This window comes from Rhipicephalus microplus, chromosome 3, assembly GCF_043290135.1.
Source record: "Rhipicephalus microplus isolate Deutch F79 chromosome 3, USDA_Rmic, whole genome shotgun sequence".
NCBI lineage: Eukaryota > Metazoa > Arthropoda > Arachnida > Ixodida > Ixodidae > Rhipicephalus > Rhipicephalus microplus.
The window spans coordinates 83,254,566-83,261,376 of NC_134702.1; the positions used below are offsets into that span (position 1 = coordinate 83,254,566).

The 6,811-nt window shown below is 43.6% G+C and overlaps 1 long non-coding RNA gene across 1 annotated transcript; it reads left to right on the forward strand.

Moving 5' to 3' along the window:
• Positions 1-2,759: 2,759 nt before the first annotated feature.
• Positions 2,760-6,324, forward strand: LOC142803806 (uncharacterized). The gene is made up of 2 exons (XR_012894299.1): positions 2,760-4,434; positions 6,030-6,324. It is a non-coding gene; the product is annotated as an uncharacterized LOC142803806 (long non-coding RNA).
• Positions 6,325-6,811: the final 487 nt, after the last annotated feature.

Below are 6,811 nucleotides of genomic sequence, written 5' to 3' on the forward strand. Positions count from 1 at the left end.
CATTACTTTGTCAATATTTGTGATTTTGTAACACATAAGTTTAGAAACACACACACATATATAAAAGGAGAGCTGTAAATAGGCCTTGAGCAAGTTTGTAGTCAAGGCTTTTAGCATGATGACCAAAGCATGTTATATAAGCCCACATGTTTTACCACACACCTACTCTCCTATCTATTTTCTTTTTCAATTTTGTGGGCACTGGCAACACCCTCAATAAGCGCCTTTGGACTGCTGGTGCCTCTAACTTATATTTGGTTGTTCTAAATAATTTATTTGTTACCTACTATGCAAGGAGGGAAGTCAGAATGTTAAAAGTTAAAAAAGAAGTCTCGTCACAAAAAAGATGTCTACTCGTAAGAAAAAAGATTTGAAAAAACAGAAGATTGATTCTCACTCACAAAGATCTCACCATTACAATCGATGCAGAAGGTCATAGCTCATGTTTACTATTGTCAATCTTTTTCAGTTGTATGCTATGTACAATAAAATAGTGACTATTGGCATCATGTTAATTTATTTGTCATAAATTTTTGTTGGGGCCTAATATCTTGCATTCTCACATGCATAAAAGCTCATGTCTGCTACACATAATTTAAAAGAGCGCAATAGGGTAAGGTTCTGTATTTAGTGCATATTATCTTTGTGTCTTTCAAAGTGAGTATATGGCATTTGAAATAATCACCAGTATTCGAAACTTGTGAATTTTTAATTTGCAAGCATGCATGTCTGTATGATGACCAAGCATCCATAAATTGCGCATGCATGTGTGCAGCAAGGGGCCTTGAATAGATTACATTCATTCTTGACCAAAAATGGGTAGCACAGGCCATATACGCACTCTGGGATCAATTTCATGATTATTAAAACACACATATTTATTCAATATAGCTTGCTTTAAGGTATATATTTACATATTGTCTACTTCCACCTTGAACATTGCACCATGCATCCGGCACTCTGCCGAGCGCTTCTCGAGGGCACTTTGGTAACTAGTACACAAACGTACAGACAGCTGTAAGTGGGCCTCCACTTTGTTGACTGCTGGAGAACAACGGCTTCGCCAAATCACACTTCCTTTGTGGTGAAGCTAACTTTGCTCTTGCAACAGTACCAGCTTATCTAAAATTCGACACTGTTCTTTAGAAGTGCAGCTTGTTCTATCCAGAGCAGCCGAAAACGAAAACATGAGGAACAGCACCTGGACAGGGTAAGGCACAATTGCAGCACTTCTCGATAACACTGCCGGATTCTCCATTTGCCTACACATAGAGAAAGCAAAACACTGGAGCCAACTTACCAGTAGCTTCACTGCAGAGACACTGTGTTTTAAAAGATGATGATGCAAAAGCCCCACCTAGAGCTGTCACTGTGTTTCAGTGCTAGTTTCATAAGCGCCTGCGGAAGGCACTCTATGGAGGGCCGGCCGCGTGCATGGTGCACGTGTTCAGGGTGGAATGGACGACTTAGTACATGTGTTCAAGTACTAACAAACTGTATGTGGTCTGTCACTCAGCATGGTCTACAGAGTATACAGCAATCTGCATTTTTAGCCATCTCCAGTGTCAATCCTAGATTTGGCCCACTGGTACGTCGATGTGGAGCACCCTTCCAGCACCCATTTGAAAGGGTGTTATGACATCACAGCACCTTTTTTTAAAGGGTGCACTCATTACACCCTTCAAGTTTTTTGCTCTGCACCCTTTCCTTAAGGGTGCTGAGCTCTGCACCCTTTCTCAGCACCCTTTTTTGAACACCCAATAGGGAGCAAAGGGTGTTCGTCTGGCGACAAGCTCATTTACACCCTTAAGGGTCAGAATTGGTTTAGTGTGTACCATCATAATTCATCCAAGCCCACAACGACCAGAACAACCTCGCGAGTGTTTCGAGTTACTAAAGCCGTGCCAAGAGTCTCTGTGAGCCCGACGCCTCTCTTCCTCCGTCCTCCACTCCCACCCACAAACGCACATCACACTCGACACGCCAGATGGAAGCGCATTCATCACGACCTCAACGAATGAATCGGCGGGCATTCCAGCTCGTATACACACGTGACGCGAAGCACGCGCGCACACACTGCTCGATTCACTTTCACAAGAAAACGAAACTCGCCCTATTATTCGGCGCATCGCGAACACGAGCGGCGACATAACTCGATTGAGGCGTGTGTGTTATCATACACTCTAAGCCAAAAATGGCCACAATGGGAGCAACGGCTGTTTTTACTCCTTCAGACCGACTGTTACTCTCCGAAAAGACCAAGCGGAACAAGATGGCCGACTTGTTCGAGAATGGGGGAGCAACTGTATTCATCTAAAGTTTGTAAGGGAGCAACGGAAGGAGGAACCGCTGTAAATGCTCTCGTCACGCAACGGTTACTCCCCGGCAGGACACCGCACACAAATATGCATGCCGCCCACATTGATATTCATGGGCCAGATTATTGTTGGTTCTGTGTGCCAAACTTCACCAAACCAAAACAGTGATTTATTTTAGCATCCGTAGATAATAAGATAGCAGCGCTGGCTGAACACAGAAGGCCTGAGAATACAGTACGGCAAATACCTAACACACGCAGCAGCAGAATGGAGAGTTGGCACGTCAAAGCGGACCGAACGCCGAAACACGTGCAAAACAACGATAAAAAAAGCCTAGACACGCCGTTCGTCCGCGAAGTAAGGGCGTCAAAGTCGATCAAGCACCGAAACACGTGCATAAGGAGCCCCCCCCCCCCCCCCCCCGCCCAGTTATATCGGAGAAGAAAAAAAAAAAAAGTTGACCCAGACGCGCTTCTCATCAGCCATACACTTAGTAGCACGCTTCACCGTGTAGTTTGAGGGCAGAATGACAAATCTGCGCCATCTGCGCCCGCACGACAAGTGTGGCGCTAGCGTAGCAAACGATGTAAGTTACAAAGTAATTTTTATTCGGTGTTTATGTTGACTAGCACTAAATAAAAATTACACTCAACTTTTTATATTTATTTATGAGTTTTAATGTACCTCAGTTTTTTTTTATAATTGTATTAGGAGAACACACTGAAATTTTTGCGCTGACGCCTGTGCTGCCACTGCTCGACGTTTTTTTTTTCGGCGCAACTAGGTTCGCGTTCGCACTACTTACTCATTTTCATATGGTCTGTGGTTGGCGAGCACATGGACGTGCTAGCTTGTGAGCGATGTTTTGATCGTGTGTGTGTGTCGCAGATTTGCGTTTCTACTTATTCGTGATGAAGGTTAGTGTATATTTATCTTTATTGAGCGCGAAGTAGTTGTGGATTTTGCTGCTGGGTGGAACAAACACATCGTAAACACGTATTCAGCTATCTGCAAGCCTGTTCGCTCGTCGGACAAAGGACTGTGCATGCATCAGCGTGCAGGTGAGTGGCATTTCCAGCAACATTTAATGCTCTTACAATACATTGTTGAGTGGTTGCGCTATTGAAAGAGAAATGATTTGCTCTTATTCACCGTATCCATTGCTAGCCTAATCGGACTAAATTACCTCTATTACCGCCTGCATACCCTCTTGCTTCCCCTGTCACCACTGCAGTGCCAGTGTACTTTTGCAGTTAAAAGTTCATTTCCGCAACACTACCTCGCTTGAAAAAACATTGGGGCGGGGTTGTAGCTGCATTCATACTGGCACTTTTCTACCATTGGCTTTATGTAATGTTAACGGCTGAGTGTTGGGGCCTTGGGCCGCATTTTTTAGAGATGTAAAGTGTATGTAAATCAGTAAGTGAACAAATCATTGTCGCATCACTTCACTGGCATAGCCAGGTGGTTGCGCACAGAATTTTTTTAGGCCGGGCGTAGGGAGCCCAAATTGACGACCATATTCGCTTGCCCGGCCTATTCAGATAAGCGGACCCCCCCCCCCCCCTCCCCGCACGCCTAAAAAAAAAAAAAAAAAATCTGCCCACATCACTGCGTCACTTGCTTCACCTCTGCGCTGAACGTACTATTTTATAAGCGCACCATCAAGCGAGCAGTTTACATATTGACAAAACAATTGGAGGAGGAATGACCCAAATTTTCAGATTTCTTTAGTGATGCAAAACCTTAGCAAAACTGAATATTGTAAAAGACAATCATAAATGCTGTATGTTCTCGTTAGCGCTGTCATTATTCTGCATCATGAAATCTTTATGCGCTGTGAAAACTTGGCATGCCGTTGAAGTCACATATCGACGTTAATACCAATCGACGAAAATTTCGACAACCTCAATAACGCCGTTTGGGATTTGCCGCATGCACATAATTAGGCTGATTCCCACTTGGCTGTTCTTAACCTGACTTCACTGCTACCAAATGAAACAATATTTGACGCATGTCTTTTACTTTTTTTTCAGGGATATGACACAAAGTTTGGTAATACTGCAGATAAAGATGCTCCCAACGATGCTAAAGTACAGAAAGCAAGTGAATTTTGGTAAGTGCAGACTTTTTGTACTACGTATATGAAAGCATCGCTTTTTAGGGGCAAACTGTGCATGTGTTGGCCAGAGAATAGTTCATTATGCCACATGGTTACACTGGCACTGACAATTCGACATGGCTCCGCTGGCCCGTGTGTGTGCTCACACTGTTACCGTTAAGATAAAAAGTTTATGTTTTCATTGCAGGGATTGCTGTTTGTACTAAAAAGCCAACTGCCAAGATTTGTTTACGCTGGTACTCCTAAAAGTATGCTTTCCCTATTTACATGGATTTCGGCTTGCACAAAGCATAACACTTGGGCCTAGATTCACAAAGCTGTCCATGCGCAGGCCTTCATAACAGCGTTTCTTGACTTGCCTTTACCCTGTTTTCTGCAGATGTTTCGTGGGTTTAAAAGTGCCACAGCATGTTGACCTCCCCCACTCTGAAATATTCGCGTTCAAAGTTCCGCAAGAGTGGGCTTAACTTTCTTGTGCACCTCTTTGCTAGTCCAAGATACTGAAGTGTTATGCTCTTACTAGAGGTGGCAGTGTTTCTAATGTTTGTATTTCCATCACATTGACCAAGTATGCGATCTTGGCTTGACTGGTAGCACATCCTCAACAAATGTATTTGTGGCACATGTAGAAGGCAGTACAAAATAAAGAGGCAGACATTCACACCGGGAGCTAACTTCTAATAATGATTTTTTTTTTTTGGAAACCATGGTGTGCTTATTCCAATTTGTCTAACAAGCAGTAACCTGTTTGGCTGTGAACCAACAAGACGTTGGACTAATAAAAGCTTCACATCTTGTTGCTCTCAAATATATATGTATTGGCAAGCTATCTGTGACACTGTCAAACAAAGAATCAGAATATCTGTGCATGCCTTAAGATATATTGCTTCGTTTACATATCTCGTGGCTGTGACTCGTCAACCGAGTGAACAAATGCACCCTAGTTTTCTAAATTTAAAGCATTTTTTGAAGGTAGCACGGTCGACATTTATTTGTCTATAGTTTTGTCCAGCCGTTTGCGTCAAGTACAAAGAAATATACTGAAGATTATCATGTAGCCTCTGCAAATGGTTGCTTTCAAGCAGGCTTCGCATGCTTGGCTTGTGCCTACAGGTATTGCACAATTCAAGACGCAGCAGCGTATGATAGAACAGTAGAATCGAGAGCAACTATGTGCACGAGCTAAATAAGCATTTTAACATGAGCGGACAGTACGTGTTATTTGCCACACACATGACCTCATTTAGAATGCCCATTGGTGAATGGGCTCATAGAAATGTCACTAAGCTGTGTATAGGAAACAAGTTAACTGAACCTAAGGGTATCTTTAACTGCTACAAATATGCCTTGTTGAGGTGCTGCACATTTTCTTCCAGAGTATTGCTGTCTGAGACATCATGTGAAGAGCGTCTACCACATCAGCATTTATATGGCTTGCCAAGTAACGTTTGGCCGAACCTTCCTTTTTTTTCACATTTCGTTTTGCAGTAGACATCCTAGAATGTAAGCGCTGCTGCAGTGTGTGTGACTCATTGTTATGAATTGATTCTGGCATGTTTAACCTCACACTTCTATTTTTTTTCTTGCAGCAATGAGATGCTTCACATATGCCTGCGGTGACGTTCTGCTGCGCTAGCCTGATGGAAACACCAGCTGCGAAACTTGAATTCTTCAGAATTGGAGAAGCTGCCCTTCTCTCACCAATGATGACAAAGACTGCCCTATGCTAGAAATTCAAGATTGTTTTTCCACGGATGACGCAGAAAACCTTTGATGTATTATGGTGTTTGTTTAGTGCTGGCTGTGGTGTGGCGAAGTCTACTTTTACGTGTGGTCACACGTCGCCTCATAAAAAGAACAATAAAGCATTTATTTTCCTTTCAATATTGTCCACTTTTTGTGTTAGAAGCACCCAAGCAGTGCTCTTCCAAGGAGCTCTCGCCATGTGTTAAGCGTGTGACAAGCATACTCGAGATAAATACTCATTTCCCCGAATGAGTAACTGGAAGCATGTGCAGTTGGTTTTCAGAGAGTAACTGCGAACACGTGGGAGGAACGGTGAAGAGTAACTGTTGCTCTTAGAAGAGCAACTGGTGGGAGTAATGGTTGGTCGGCAGGGAGCAACTGGTGGGAGTAACTGTTGGTCTGCAGGGAGGAACTGGAGGGAGTAACTGTTCATCCCCCGAAGGAGGAACTGAAAGGAGAGCAACGGTTCCTCCCTCTGCAGTTACTCCTTTTAGGAGAGTAATGGGAGTGGCAATGCAATTGCTCCCTGAAAGGAGCAACCCCTATACCCCTGTTGCTCCGTTTTGGCTTAGAGTGTATGTGTGTGTGTTATCAGTACGAGGAGCCCGCGAGAAGGAACGACGAA